The 17,214-nt window shown below is 40.8% G+C and overlaps 1 protein-coding gene across 2 annotated transcripts in view; it reads left to right on the forward strand.

Moving 5' to 3' along the window:
* The first annotated feature begins 8,408 nt into the window (after window positions 1-8,408).
* Window positions 8,409-17,214, forward strand: part of LOC124026231 (cadherin-22-like) — a 339,307-nt gene continuing 330,501 nt past the window's right edge. For both annotated transcript variants that reach the window (XM_046339344.1, XM_046339352.1), the window contains exon 1: window positions 8,409-8,525. The gene's annotated coding sequence lies outside the window, so the exon portion shown is untranslated. The remainder of the gene's footprint in view (window positions 8,526-17,214) is intronic.

Below are 17,214 nucleotides of genomic sequence, written 5' to 3' on the forward strand. Positions count from 1 at the left end.
ATGCTCTTAGACATGTGTGGTGCTGGCCAGGGCCATGTAGTGACCATCTCACTGAGATACGATGTAATACGTCTTTTCTTCTGATTGCAGTGTTTAACATGAACTTGTCTGGAAAAGTAGCTTGATTGGTTGACCAATTTATTAATTACTTTTGATGAATTCCTGTATCTATCATTGGACACGTTGCTGTAACTGTCCCAATGTCTAATGGGAAATTGAAAGGACATATAGGCCTTTTCAGTGTCTGTGTAACCCCCCTCCTGGCTGCTGTTTAGTCGGTGCCTGCTGCCGTACATTTTTAAAAATCTCTCCATCTCTCGACCCGGTCCATCTATCAGGGCGCCCGCTTGTGTCAGCTTGTCGAGTGGTGGCAATGTTGTGAATGAGAGATTGTCGGTTGAAACGCCCGGCAGTGGGAGCTTCTGTCAAAGCCCGGCCCTGTGTGGCACAGTCAGTAATCAGACTCGTCAATCAGCGCTCCCTCTGACCTTGTGTCAAATCAAACTTCTTCACCGCTGTAATCTCAGCCTTCCACACTTTTCAATTCACCATGGTGGACGCTCCTGAGAGTCTTGGCCCCTCAATGATGTCAATGATGGGAGAACGTCTCTTCCCCATGTGAGTTGTAATCGGGCCGAAACCGATACTGTTAAATTGGTGTGCTTGTGTTTAAGGACGTTATGGTTCTCGGTTCCCTTTGTAACTTCAGGTTGTATAAACACAATATAGCAACAGCCATTTAAAAGCAATCGTAACCTTTTATTTCACAGTACTTAAGAAATTCTCCTTTCAACCATGGCTTACTAGGTGAGAAGTTGCTTAGGAGTAGGGGGCTTGTTACAGTAGCAATAGCAGATAAACAGGCTGTTGCCATGGGAGAGCAATGCCATTGAGCACTAGAGTAATTATTCAGAAATTAACCTGAATGCTAGCTACAGTCGATGTGACTTTGCCCTCACATGAAACACTTTCAACTTGCCTTTTTATTTAAAGCCTTGATTGCTTTTACTCTGTTTTTTTCCCCTCCAAAGCCACAAACCCATTTCCCTAACAGCCGATAACACTTTAGGGATTATTTTGCGGCATCTCCTCAAAGAAATGTTCTTACCAGTCCTTGACTAGAGCCTCCTAAATATTCTCTCCACATAGTAATTTGACATTGGGCATCAACAGTGTGCTTACTTCATGAGCACCATGATCCTACAGTCATAAGAACCTACACATTTTCATCCTGAGTGGATGAGAGTGCACGTCATTAATTGAGTACAACATGTAAACACATTTAAATAGTCATTTCCTGACCTTTGTCAGCTACTGAATATCGTGGCATACTATTTACTCATGTCTCAATCTTCATGCTCAGAAACAACAACAAAGATGTCATGTGATGTGAATATGTTAACAGCAGGGCAAGGGACCATACTGTTTTCTTCTTCTCATATATTCTTATAGAATGATGTCATATTTTCGCACCTATTACATTTCTGCCTGAAGATTAGACTGGGATGCAATACATTGCTTCCATGTTCCAGAACCAATCCATATAATGCAGTGGTAATATTATGTGATGTAAAGAAACTATATTTTAAAAAATAACTGGATTTCCGCCCTCTTTCTTCCAGGAGTAAAGAAAGATGAATCTTCTAAAGATGAGTCTATTTTTAGCCTCCTGGACCATTTGGAAATGAGTCAGACTCAGACTGAAGAAAGAAAATCTGAGGCACTTTCATACTGTACGTCACACTCGTGTGGCGTTTTCTTTCCTCAAACCCTCAACAAATTAGGTGTTATATTTCAGTGTTTAGGTCAATGGTGATCTTTGCTGACAACCAAATTAATCCGAAAAAAACTGGAACGCTTTCATGCTTCACACTCGTGCAGTGTTTTTTTCCTCTAAACCTCTTCTACTCGTGTGTAAATGCCGGCTTTAAGGGTCTACAAAGGAAAGCGTTAATACTTTGCAACTCCGTTGTTGAGGTTTTGAGGTTTTAACATTTCATTGTTTAGGTGAATGACACTTTGAAGGGCCGCAGTGACAGAACAGAAACCTTTCAAAGGATCTCACTACCTCAGAGCTGATGAGATCAAATCAGTGGAGATGATCAGGGCAACCTTTTTTTAGAGCTGCTAGCTAGCTCGTTTAGGATAGATGCTGGTTTAGCCTTGGGGAGGATTCTCAGATTGAGGGGATATCTAATGTTTTTCTAATCACAGGGACGATGTGTACTGAGAGAGGGCTGATACAGACTGATATGTCAGATATCTGTCAATGTGCAGATAACTGTGTGTAGCCCATGGTACTATTGGGACACTGCCTTCCTCTGTTCATTGATGTTTTGATCTGCATTTGGGTATTTGGGGCTTACCAGGAACATTCTGTCCTCAAATACTTTAAAAAAAAGAGCTATTGGTTGTTTTTTATGAAATTGTGTTTTCATTCTAATTTATGTGGAGATTTGGCATAATTTTCAAACAGAACAAAAATATAAACGCAACAATTTCAAAGATTTTAATTGAATTACAGTTCAAACAAAGAAATCAGTCAATTTAAATCAATGAGGCTCTAATCTATGGATTTCACATGACTGGGAATACAGATATGCATCTGTTGGTCACAAATACCTTAAATAGAGGTTGGTGAGAGTGGATCCGTATTTGCTGTGACCACCATTTGCCTCATGCAGCGTGACACATCTACTTCGAATAGAGTTGATCAGGCTGTTGATTGTGGGCTGTGGAATGTTGTCCCACTCCTCTTCAATGGCTGTGGGAAGTTGCTGGATATTGGCGGGAACTGGAACACGCTGTCATACACATCGATCCAGAGCATCCCAAACATGCTCAATGGGTGACATGTCTGGTGAGTATACAGGCCATGGAAGAACTGGGACATTTTCATCTTCCAGGAATTGTGTACAGATTCTTGTGACTTGGGGCAGTGCATTATCCTGATGAAACATGAGGTGATGGCAGTGGATGAAAGGCACGACAATGAGCCTCTGGATCACGTTACAGTATCTTTGTGCATTCAAATTGCCATCAATAAAATGTAATTATGTTCATTGTCCGTAGCTTATGCCCTCCCATACCATAACCCTACCACGATCATGTGGCACTCTGTTCACAATGTTGACATCAGCAAGCCACTTGCCAACACAACACCATACACGTGGTCTGTGGTTATGAGGCCAGTTGGATGTACTGTCAAATTCTCTAAAACGACGTTGGAGGCATCTTAATTTTCTGCCAACAGCTAATTTTATTGTCCCCAGCACAAGGTGCACCTATGTAATTATTATGCTGTTTAATCAGCTTCTTGATAGGCCACACCTGGTAAAGGATAAATGCTCACTAACAGGGATGTAAATAAATGTGTGATTTTTGTTGTTGTTGAGAAATCTGCTTTTTGTTCATTTTGGGGATCTTTTATTTTAGCTCATGAAACATGGGACCAATACTTTACATGTTGCGTTTTATATTTTGTCCAGTCTATAAAAAACAAACATATTTTTGTTATGTGGTTCCAGCCCTACATACTTCAAAGCGTGAAAAACCAAAAAGGATCTATGTATGTTTTCTAATGACAATCACTATTTATATATATATATTAAAATCACCTCATTTGCACACACTGTATATAGACTTATTATATTGTATTATTGACTGCATGTTTGTTTATTCTATGTGTAACTGTGTTGTTTGTGTCGAACTGCTTTGCTTTATCTTGGCCAGGTCACAGTTGTAAATGAGAACTTGTTCTCAACTGGCCAACCTGGTGAAATAAAAATAGTTTGTGCTCTCTCTACTGGTGGTTCCTTTGCTCTATGTTCCTCATTAGTATGAAGATGTTTTCTCCCCATCAAAATCTTATGTGGCTTTATATTTAAATTGTTCCATATGACATTTCTGACATTTTTAAATGTATTACAGAAAAACAGAAAAACAGAGGCAATAGAACAGCAGAAGTATAAGAACAAAGATGAACTCCTGCTCTAGTTGTTTTGACACAATTGTTTACAGAGTAAGTTGCTTGCTGTCAAAATAAACACGATGAAATCTTTTAAGCATTTCGCCGACAGGTTACTCAAAGCTTAATTGCAATAGCCTGTAAGGGAAAATGTAGAGAAAGAGTTTGGAAATACTTATTTTTTTAAACAACACACAAAACACCCACAATCCTTCAATAAAAACATAAAACCCAGAGGGCCAAAATGTCATTATATGCCAGATACGCCAGATTATGAAGGTTTCTGTGGGGGTTATTTGAGAAGCATTTCCAAACTCTCTTTCCCTACATTTTGACCTTGAATAGGCTACAAGAAGTGGAATGTTAGCTAAAAGACTGGCACCCAGGCTACCACAAAATGTCAACTGTTGTGCTTTGTGGTGTATTTACATGCATTAACATAACATTGGGCTTTGTGACCAGGTGGCCTCTGGTTTATTGTTCCTCTTCTCTTGCCATCAAACAATGACGGTTGACACACGCGCAAGCACACACACACCGACAAAGACAATGTACATTGCTATAAAAAATGATCTGAACAGCCAGAAATAACAATGATTATGTTTATTGCGTTTTCACATTCTTCCTACCAAAATGAGGGGATATTATCTCAAGGCAATTTTGAAAAGAATGGGTTCTTTGTGCTTCATGTTGGTAGAGGACCTCTTGTTGTTTAATGATTGTGTTTTTGTATTTTTCTTTGCATTTCCTGTGCTCCAGTCTTTATTGTAGTATCTATTTGTGTAATTGCTGCTGCTCTTGTCACGCAAGGGACACTTGAAAAAGAGAGCTTGGTCTCAATGGGACTCCCTGACTAAAATATATCCAACCTGCCCAACCCTGTAAGTGTGTGATGGAGTGGAAAGTTCTCCACTACCGGGCACAAACTCAAGACCTGCACTGTAACACAATGTACTCAGGAAGCACTGTCAATATCACTGATTCAGAAAAGCCAATGTGTTTCTAAATGTGGGGTGACCCTACCTCAGTACACTACAAGCAGTACATAAAGGCAGTAGCTGAGCATTTAGCCAACCGCTACACATGCAATCTTCCACTGTACAGGAGCATTTGTAAATTCACTCTGGCCATCTACTTCCAGAGCGCAGAATAACTGATGGATTTAAGAATGCTCAGCCAAACATTGACAATTTTTTAAAATTGTTTCCAGCAGCAGTACAGTCACCAATGCTCTGGATAAGTAAAGAGTGAGGTATTCTCTCATTTGACTGGAAGTAGCTAGCCAACATTAGCCAGTTTGCTTGTGACTGCTGTTGTGAGGTCAGAACGCTCAGATCAACCCTACTCCTCGACCAGAGCGTCCAGAGTGCGATCTGAACGCTCTGAGAGAGAAACACTACAAAGGCCAGAATGAGCTCATAATTGAACACACCCGTAATCTACAACAGTAACTACAGTACTCACTATGGTAACATATTGTAGATCGTAGTAGACTGTACCCCTATTTGGCCTGAATATCAATCTGACCACAGGTATCCAGTATTATGAGGGTTAGTCAATAGTGGTTTGGCCATCAACGGATTACAGTGCCCTGTTAAATACCTTTTATTTGTCTTCTGTTCTGTTTCTAGCCATGATTGATCCCCTTGTTGTTTGTCTTTCACTATAGCTGGGGAATTTATGTTGCTACTGTTTGGTTCTCATTACAAGCATGAGGGATTGGCACTGCCACTGTTTCAACACCTCACCGAGGAAAACATAATAATATTCAATAGCTATTTCCTTAGTCAGGAACTAGTCTAGACTAAGTAAATATAACAAGCTACCATCCCCTGCCTATAAAGGAAAGCCTCATTATCACTATCAATATGAGATCCACATACCTGTAGGCTAATTTACATTTACATTTAAGTCATTTAGCAGACGCTCTTATCCAGAGCGACTTACAAATTGGTGCATTCACCTTATGACATCCAGTGGAACAGTCACTTACAATAGTGCGTAACTGAAGATGCCACTTACAATATGCCATCTGTCATATAGCACCATGATTAGGGTTACAAATCTACCGGAAGGCTAATTTACCAGCAGGCTAAGTTACATGAATCTTCTGCAATTTTTGCAATTTATACTTGAATAACTTTATTGATTTTTTTTCTTTCAAAAAAATAAACACGACATGAAAAGTGTCCCATGTTTCTGGAGTGGAAAAACCAAATATCCCAGAAATGTTCCATGTGCACAAAAAGCTGATTTCTCTCTCATTTTGTGCACAAATTTGTTTACATCCCTGTTATTGAGCATTTCTCCTTTGCCAAGATAATCCGTCCACCTGACAGGTGTGGCATATCAAGAAGCTGATTGAACAGGATGATCATTTGCTTTGTTTTATCTTGGCCAGGTCGCAGTTGTAAATGAGAACTTGTTCTCAACTAGCTTACCTGGTTAAATAAAGGTTTCATTTTTTTTTTCACAAGTCCACTTTGCCTGGGGACAATAAGGCCACTAAAATGTTACATTTTGTCACACAACACAATGCCACAGATGTCTCAAATTTTTAGGTAGTGGGCAATTGTTATGCTTACTTCAGGAATGTCCACCAGAGCTGTTGCCAGATGATTTTATATTCATTTTTCTACCATAAACAGCCTCCAACATAATTTTAAAGAATTTGGCAGTATGGCCAATCGGCCTCACAACCGCAGACCATGTGAACCACGCCAGCCCAGGACCTCCACATCTGGTTTCTTCACCTGAGGGATCATCTGAGACCAGTCACCCAGACAGCTGAGGAAACTGTGGGTTTGCACAACCCGAAGAACTACTGCACAAACTGTCTCAGGGACGCTCATCTGCGTGCTCGTCGTCCTCACCAGGGACTTGACCTGACTGCAGTTGAAGTTGACCTGTTGTAAATTAAATTGATTGGACATGATTTGGATAGACACACCTGTCTATGTAAGGTTCCACAGTTGAAAGTACATGTCAGAGCAAAAACCAAGCCATGAGGTCAAAGAAATTTTCCGTAGAGCTCTGAGACAGGATTGTGTCGAAGCACAGATCTGGGGAGGGGTACCAAAAAATGTATGCAGCATTGAAGTTTTCTAAGAACACAGTGGCCTCTATCATTATTAAATGGAAGAAGTTTGGAATGACCAAAACTCCTCCTAGATCTGGCCACCAGGCCAAACTGAGCAATCGGGGGAGAAGGGCCTTGGTCAGGGAGGTGACCAAGAACCCTAAGGTTAATCTGACAGAGCTCCAGAGTTCCTCTGTGGAGATGGGAGAACCTTCCAGAAGGACAACCATCTCTGCAGCACTCTACCAATCAGGCCATTATGGTAGTGGCTAGACGAAAGCCACTCCTCAGTAAAAGGCGCATGACAGCCCGCCCTACCAAGATGGAACTCTTTGGCCTGAATGCCAAGCGTCACATCTGGAGGAAACCTGGCACCATCCCTATGGTGAAGCTTGGTGGTGGCAGCATCATGCTGTGGGGATGTTTTCCAGCGGCAGAGACTGGGAGACTAGTCAGGATTGAGAGAAAGTTGAATAAAGCAAAGTACAGAGAGATCCTTGATGAAAGCCTGCTCCAGAGCGCTCAGAACCTCAGACTGGCACGAAGGTTCACCTTCCAACAGAACAAAGACCCTAAGCACACAGCCAAGACAATGCAGGAGTGGCTTCGGGACGAGTCTCTGAATGTCCTTGAGTGGCCCAGCCAGAGCCCGAACTTAAACCCAATCGAACATCTCAGGAGAGACCTGAAAATAGCTGTGCAGGGACTCTCCCCATCCAACCTGACAGAGCTTAAGAGGATCTGCAGAGAAGAAACCCAAATTCAGGTGTGACAAGCTTGTAGCATCATACCCAAGAAGACTCAAGGCTGTAATCACTGCCAAAGGTGCTTCAACAAAGTACTTAGTAAAGGGTCTGAATAGTTATTTCAATTTGATATTTGTTTTATTTTTAATACAATAAAAGTGTGTGTGTGTGTGTGTTTGCTTTGCCATTGTGTGTAGATTGATGAGGGGAAAAAATGATTGAATCCATTTTAGAATAAGGCTGTAACATAAAGTCAAGGGGTCTAAATACTTCCCGAACATTTACAACAAAGACATATTGACCTAGTAAAATAAATAGTGTAATATATATATATATATATATATTTACACTATTTATTTTACTAGGTCAATATGTCTTTGTTGTAAATGTTTTAGCTCCAAACTGGTGGCAGTTGTAAAAAAGGCTGGTTTATATATTGCAGCAAGGCTTAATCTCACTACGCTCAACGCTCTCTCCCTCTCTTTCATTTATAATTCTCTCCATCACCACAAGGGGCTTTCCATGCAGTGTGTTTCTGTCCTGTCAAAAAGAAGACCCCGATAAAAGCGTGGTGGCAGGGTGGATGAGTGTAGCTGCGCTTCAGACTGTCCGCCGCCGTTGCTGCTTCTGCTGCTGCTGCTCAAAGAGGATCATACATTTGGGAAAAAACGATAGACAGGACCAGTCTCTCCAACTTGCTACCCGAGTCTTTGACATTCTCCCACGTAAAAAGGTACGAGCACATTGTTTAGCCTACTTTTGCATTTATTTGGACATGTATAAACCGGTTGTATGAGCGACTTCTTTCCGCGCTCGTTTCCCTCTTCAATATCGTAGTTCAAGGGAAATGAGAGGAAATAGAATTGAAAACTGGAGAGTTTTGTATGGCAACCGACGGGAGAATGCCTTGCCAGTTCTCATGGATATGCTCTCATTAGTGATGGGCGATTAACGATGCAATTAGGCTAAATCGAAGATCGAACTTGTTGCCATTTTGCATCACTACACTGATGAAGGCGGATAGATATCTTAAGTTAAATAACTATTGACCGTACGCAATGTTCTGTCCATCTCGTGCATTATGTAAATCATCGGTTCACAGTGAACGTGTTTGCAGCTTGTTTTAAATCTAATTATGTCAGAATATATTTTAAATGATATGAATTAAAAAAGAAAGGCATACTGGGTTGCGCAATATGTGTATTTGGTCTGGAGATCTATTATTGGTCACTGAGTTCAGGGAATGAAAGTCTAATAAAAATAAAAAACTTAAAATGCCAGGCTACTTATTAAGGAATTGAGGTAGGCTATTGAAAACACATCACTATAGTATAGTAGCCGCGTCTTGCAGTAGCCTATGCATTCGATTATTGAATAGATTGATACTATTTTGACTGCAAACCCAATGTAATCGATTCAGATGGACTCAATGGGACACGCACTGCACATTTTATTTATTTATTTGCGCAACGATAGGTAAAGGGAGAGAACGAAATAAAACACTGTATGGAGCGACTCTCAGTTCACTGCATATGGGATATTCTTTAGAAATTATAATGCATTGGCATTGTTGGGAGGAGGCGAGTTTCACACATTCTGAAAACGACTGGAGTTGACACTTGATGCGCAGACTCCTGTGTGCATGGAAGTTGGACGTGTGCGTTAGGCTGAACATTGAATGTCCACATCAAGGCTACCTGTCAAAGCGGCATATTCACTTCACGTTTTAAGGCTCAATTAGTTGTTAATACTACTACTACTACTACTAATAATAATATTAATATGTTTGTATTTATTATTATCATCATCAATACCTCCAGGTATAATGTGATGTGCTGTTTTACACATGAAATGTTCCATCTCCAGTTATTTGCCTTCTGAGGTTCTTTGTTGGACATTTCACCCAAATCGGTGACAACAATTTTTCTTAGGTTGTATCATATGTCTTCTATAGCATACATTAGATGAGGTTTTATGTGGGCCTATTCAGTCATGCCTTTCTTTATACGTCCATATGACATTTTTGCCTTTCTTTTGCCAAGTGTACATTATGCCAAACTTATGCTGTATAACTCCAGATGGTTAGAAATCAATAAGTCAGTGATTTAATCCTTTGATAATCTGTATTCCATTGTTCCATGAATGTGCTTGCATATCCTTCAGAAAAGTACTGCATTCTAAGGAGAGGTCTGGTCTCAACCCCTCTAGAGTTGGTCATTCAGACTGATGATGGGTTTAACCTAATTCGCAATGTTTTGCATTTCCCTTCGGGTAGATGACAGATATATCCAAAAATATATATATTTTTTTGTTTTGAATTAAAAACCTAACCTATATTGTCACAGCAAAATGATCCTGCAGCAACAGGATTTGAACATTTAGTCCATAATGTTTCTTGATCGGTGGTTAAGCTATTAGCTGGCCAAAAGTAGGCTACAGGAAAAGTGCAATACTGTTAATATAGACCAGAATGAAAACAGTCTACTACCAAGGGGGAGGATCAGAATAAAATATTGCCTACTCCCAATAAATCTGATTTGTGACCAGGGGGGTTGGCTAGCCTGTGTACTTTTTACACCTGGTTATTGCTGTCTGACCTTGCTGGAGGTCAGAAGTGTCCAAGTTAAATTCTTGAGAGTTTTGGGAGGTTGCTAGTTCTCACTACTAGACTCTAATCTAATAGGTCGGGGAAACCGAGCGACAGGGGAGGGCCTCTTTCTTTCACCATCCAATCAATGAGTGTAATTATCCAATTAGGATTGTGATCCACAACAAGAATTAGCAGACTCTGAAAGCCGCCTGGGATTGTGCTTGAACCCATATTGACCTTGGCGGAGCATCAATTTTAGACATTCCCCGCGGTAACACTATAGGACGAGGGTGGAACATTTGTGTCTATTAGAGCCATAGGCTCCCAAATGAATGTTGTCTATGACATCTATTAAACCTGGTCATGCTCATATTTAACCAATAAGGTATATCAGACATTATAAACTGGGTGGATCGAGGCCTGAATGCTGACAGCCGTGGTATATTTAAGCAATAAGGCACGAGGGGGTGTGGTATATGGGTAATATACCACAGCGAAGGGGTGTTTTTACGCAAGACGCAACACGGAGTGCCTGGATACAGCCCTTAGCCGTGGTATATTGGCCATATATCACAAACCCGAGGTGCCTTATTGCTATTATAAACTGGTTACAAACATAATTAGAGTAGTAAAAATAAATGTTTTTTCATACCCATGGCATATTGTCTGATATACCACAGCTTTTAGCCAATCAGCATTCAGGACTCAAACCACTCAGTTTATAATCCCATATAGACCAGGTCTGTTGTAAGCAGTATGCACATTAAAGGGTTTATGCGCTAGTAACCCAGATCTCCCAACTGAATACGTTATGGATTTATGGTGATATGTGAACCTCCACTGAATGCATATCAGGGGGCTCTTGGGGCAACCTCTTAGCCAATTCTAGGTACCCCCCAACCCTCCGATAAATCGTTAATATGAAGCAGTCCACCGTTTTGGGTCATTGATTTCTGTTTACCGATCCTGGGTATAAACCTCAGCCGAGGGAGGAGGGGGAGATGGATGGAAGGGGTTGTAAAGATGACAAATAGGGGTTACAAACGAGAGAGGCTTTATGAATCCCGGACTATCAGGCTGTTTAATTGATCTGGGCTCCGTGTGTTCCTTAGTTCATCTGCAGTGCTCCACTCTGCTCCACACCTGCTCCTGTGTCTTTGGCCCGGGACCAGGGGGTGGGTGGGTGGCTCATTCACACTCTCCGGGTTACAGTCGAACACCTGCTGCCCCAGGAACCAGGCTCGTCTGCCAGGAGGTTGTGGTGACTATCTCTTCTGGGTTGTTTGGCGGAAACTGACACAGATGGGGTGTGACTAAAAGGGACGTGACTGACATGCCAACAAATAACCCAGAACCTTAAACGTATCCATAACCTTTTAACCAAATCCCTATAGCCCACCAGGCCTCTATGTACTTGATCTAGAAGGATTGGATAGGCAAAACAATATGGTGAAGAAAATGTATTTTAGCCGTAGCAAATCGAAGACCAAAAACGGAGCTACATTATTATTAGCTAGCCTACATCTATCCAATACTTTCAAATCTACATACGTGCTTTGGGTGTAGAGGTGAGGGGTCGATTTCAAACTGGGCAATAGTCTATTTCACAGGGCATTTTCTGTGTTGCAAGATGGTTTAATAAGTTTTCAATGTTCTTTTATTTACTGTGGATAGAAGATGGTTTAAGATCTGTTCTCATCTGGTGTTGCCTAAAGGACTTGGCAACACAGAGGCAGACTGAAAGTGATCATTAACAATGAGTGTCCCTAAAATTAGATTTGGTGATGGGACTCAGTGTATTTCTTTAAAGTGACTCAGGTGCAAGGAGGTCAGTTTGGCTACAAAACCGTTTCAACTGATACTGTGCAGTGTACTGTATGATCCGGAACTTGAAATGGTTTCTAGCAGTACGCCCCTTCTTGCGGTTGTTTAAGTTAACATTTTCTATAACTTGTGGGTGATTCCTCAAATGTGTGTTTTGAAATCAACATTTTCAAGTATGTCCTATTTTTTTTTAATTACTTAAAAAAAACAGTTATTTAATTTCCATTGACATATAAACAAATAAAACACATAATTGGTCATACTCAATTTACATTGATACCCCCCATAGTTTTTACAACGTGCTGAATTTTCAGTCAGAACATAATTGTAATGTAGTAATGTAATGGTGCAAACGTAAAATTCACTAGTAGCATTTAGACCGTTTTACCAAGATTCTGTGAATCTCTCTGAAGTGCCTTGGCATTCGGCCAATGCTCGTAAGTGCTATAATGATGTTGAAAGCATCAACAAAATACCATGATTTTGCATTTTTTTTTGTCATAGTAGGATGTCATTCATTTCCTATGATTATCACCAGGCTCAGTGTTTCCTTGGCAATTTAGCTTTTGTGGAGGACATTTGGCCTTTGTCACAGAGCAAAAGACTGAACATTGATGATTTGCTTGTCTCACTTTACTGCTATTTCCATCTGTAACTGTTAATGATAAAGGAGGATAAGGATAAAGGTGCTTTCCGGTATCTAGGTGTCATAAAAAGTCAGTATATGGTAAATAGCAGCTTCTACATCTGCGTTGCTTGCTGTTTTTGGGGTTTTAGGCTGAGTTTCTGTATAGCACTTTGTGACATCTGCTGATGTAAAAAGGGCTTTATAAATACATTTGATATATGTTCGATATGAATAGCCTATTTATTTTCAGGTTAGGTAAATAAATCAAAAGTCTGTTTCCTTTACTGATGAAAGTAATCGCAAGTTCCACTGATTTATTTGTATCCCACTGTCTGGATTCAGGCACATAAAAATCATTCCCTAAATATTGTGAGTTTACACCAAATAATGCTCAGTGAGGGTACACATTTTGTAAAATTAGTAAACTGTAACACACTTCCTTAGAGCCATGTATTGATTAGAGAGTCCCACTGCCCATGCAAATCACATGTTTGCTAGCTGTTACCAGTGGTAGTACGATAGTTTTATAAGATAGAAAAGCCCCTGGGACAAAACTGCCCAAAGTTTCACATTTGAAGCTTCTGAATAATGCATTAGTTGCACTATCTGGGATGGTAGTGGTGGGTTCATAGTTCCACCTGGTACACACACTGTTTCCCCCTCTCCACACACACACTGCTACCACCCCCAAACTATCTCCCCCTCTCCATACACACCTACATCCATAAGTTCCTTTGGAAATTGGTAAAGTGGCTAGATAAAGTAGGAGGCCTGCTGTTAGGCTGGTAATCATCTGGTACTAAGGCCAGAGCCTTGTGCCTATGATAGCCTGGTGCTGTGAGAGTCACGGCTGCCTTGGCCTCTGCTTACCTCTGGAGACTGCTGGCCAAATAATGGCCTCCAGCTCCAACTCCAGTGCTCTCTGGCCTGACCGCTACGGCACTGCTTGTGACGCAGATGCAGCAGAAAGTCTGAATAGCATTACCATAATTCCGAGTTTTTAGAGGCATAGACAGGAGTCATGGTGTGTGCACTGTGTGGTAAAGAAGAAGATGGAGATGGACTCCTGAAGTTTCTAAGATATATACAAATATAAAAAACCTTGCGAGAATTGCAGGGGTTGTCTCAGCATAGAACGCTACACACCAGAACCTAGATCTCATGGTGTTTCTTCTTGTCTGGCATGGTACCGTTTTTCTTCAGCAGGGCAATGTATTTCTCCTTCTGAGTCTATAATATCATGAATTTACTTGATTGTTCCTGCTGACCGTAAGGGCATCCTACATGACCAATGACTCTTATTACAGATTACAGATAAGAATCCATCAATGCCCAACTAACAGACTCCATCACACCACCTAAAGATGGCAAGTCAATAGTGCTGTGCAGTTTGCAAACGATTTGTTGTTTTTGAATGACTTGAGAGTCATTATTTGTTTTTTAGAGTGACTCATTCATTTTAGTCGTTTGTTTGACCTGCTGGCCGCAATGAATTCTTCAGCAGGATTGAATTCGCGCCCCCCCGGCTCATCTGCTCCAGAGGCGTGCTCCGACAAACAGTCTATCATGTGCGTTAGGGCTGGGCGATATACTGTATTTTACTATATACCGATATTGATGCACAAACCGGTTTGAGATTTTACTTTATCTTCTATAACGGTATTTGAATGTTTGGTTTAAATATGATACGCTGTGTGTAACGTCCATTTTTATAGTTAAATCCTCTACTTGTCATCCCTCTCCGCTCTCTCTCTCTCCGTGCCGCTTTCCACACAGACCTGGCACCGCCCGTCACTGAAGGAGTGAGCACATTTGTTGCTCAACCAATAGACACTTGCGTTCAGTCTACATGGTCATGCAACAATGTTGTTAACAATGCTGTTTACTTTTTGCTTCTATTATAAATGCACAAGCGTTCTTATATCTGCAAACTGCTAGTTTGTCTTTTCTTAGCAAGTTGTGGCTAAATCATGTTAGCTGCTAATCACTAGTTAGCTGTCTAGCTAGCTAAAATTTGTACGGAGTCAGAGCAAACGTAGCTACCAGTGATGTTGTAGGCTTAAATCAGCGTGTTTGTACAACAGTATCTTCTAAATCAAAGAGGAATAGGCGAAGCATGAATATGTTAGCTACATGAGGTAGCAAAGATAACTTTGAATGTAGCCAAAGATTAGGGTCCCGTAGGAAACACTGACCAACACTTTGGTTCCTAACCTGTCAAAATCACTCATCCTTGGCATTTTCATTTGTTGTCATGTCAAACATCACTGTATTCAAAAGGCTGTCACACATCTGAGCTATCTTTGTTGCAGGTGCATGGTAACAGTTGAAAAAGATAAGAAACCTGGACACTGCTTTGTCTAGTATCAAGGCTCTCTCTTAAGCTTTACATATTGGCCTCAAAGATCTGACGAAGGCCTTGAGGCCGATACGTAAAGTTTAGTAAAGAGCGGCGATACTAGCAAGAGCAGTGTGTATATATGAAAATATATAGTTAATGTTTTTTAGAAAGACCCATTAAAATAACTTAGAATGTATGTGTTGCCACCACTACTCCTTAAGCAAATTTAGAACTTTTATTAATCAAAAACATATAATCCTGTCACACTGTCAAAAGTTGAAAAAATACCGTGCTATGATATTTTGGCCATATCGCCCAGCCCTAATGTGCGTGCAGAAAGTATCACTCTGCAGGTAGCATAGAGAATAAAAATACATGTTCGCATGGTACAAGAATAAATGCAATTCATAAATGCAAGGGTGCGTGCTCAGCCCCCTCCTGTATTCCCTGTTCACCCATGACTGCTTCCCCATGCACGCCTCCAACTCAATCATCAAGTTTGCAGACGACAAAACAGTTGTGGGCTTGATTACCAACAACGATGAGACGGCCTACAGGGAGGAGGTGAGGGTACTCTGAGTGTGGTGTCAGGAAAACAACCTCTCACTCAATGTCAACAAAACAAAGGAGATGCTCGTGGACGTCAGGAAACAGCAGAGGGAGCACCCCCCTATCCAAATTGACGTGACAGCAGTGGAGAAGGTGTAAAGTTTTAAGTTCCTCGGCATACATATCACGGACAAACAGAAATGGTCCACCCACACAGACAGTGTGGTGAAGAAGGCGCAAAAGCATCTATTCAACCTCAGGAGGCTGAAGAAATGTGTCAACTAAAACCCTCACAAACTTTTACAGGTGCACAGCTGAGAGCATCCTGTCGGGCTGTATCACCGCTTGGTACGGCAACTGCCGCATCACCGGGGGCAAACAAACTACCTGTAAATATAATAGTAGCCAAAAACATCATCAAGAACATCAACCACCCGAGCTACTGCCTGTTCACCCCGCTACCATCCAGAAGGCGAGGTCAGTACAGGTGAGGCAAAGCTGGGACCAAGAGACTGAAAAACAGCTTCTATCTCAAGCCCATCAGACTGTTAAACAGCCATCCCTAACACAGAGCGCCTGCTGCCCACATAGACTCGAAATATTGGCCACTTTAATAAATGGATCACTAGTCACTTTAAATAATGCAACTTTAATAATGTTTACATGCCTTACATTACTCATTTTATATGTATATACTGTATTTTATACCATCTATTGCATCTTGCCTATGCCGCTCGGTCATCGCTCATCCATATATTTATATGTACATATTATTCCATCCGTTTAGATTTGTGTGTATTAGGTAGTTGTTGTGGAAATGTTAGATTACTTGTTAGATATTACTGCACTGTCGGAACTAGAAGCACAAGCATTTCTCTACACTCGCATTAACATCTGCTAACCATGTGTATGTGGCCAATATTGGTCAATTGATTTGATTCGATTATAGAATGCAATTGATGGACAGAGCTTTGTAGAATCAAAACATACCTTAACATCCTGAAATATTCAAAACATACCTAGACATTCTGAAACTTTCAAAACATACCTAGACATTCTGAAACTTTCAAAACATACATTAACATTCGGAAACTTTCAAAACATACATTAACATTCTGAAACTTTCAAAACATACCTAAACATTGGGGGATGCTGCAGTTCGCGAACAATACTATGCTAATCTCTCCCTCGCGGCAGTCAATCATTACGCCAAGAGTCGTTCACTATCTGGTCCGGTAGCAGCCACAACTAAGAGATTGGCAACCAGACCTTGTTTCAAATAAACAACATATCTTATTTGTATGCTTAGCAATCACAAAATAACATTGTTTGAAGCACACTTTTATAAGTCTCAGTTACAATACACAGTTCCAATAAGCCCCCTATGGTGAATGAGAGGCTTGTAGAATCTTTTTTTCATTTTTTTTTTCATCGTTCTCTGGTAGGGTGCTCTGGACATTACTGAAATAAATGAAGCAAATTTGTTGAAA

The sequence above is a fragment of the Oncorhynchus gorbuscha genome, linkage group LG03, assembly GCF_021184085.1.
Source record: "Oncorhynchus gorbuscha isolate QuinsamMale2020 ecotype Even-year linkage group LG03, OgorEven_v1.0, whole genome shotgun sequence".
Taxonomy (NCBI): Eukaryota; Metazoa; Chordata; class Actinopteri; order Salmoniformes; family Salmonidae; genus Oncorhynchus; species Oncorhynchus gorbuscha.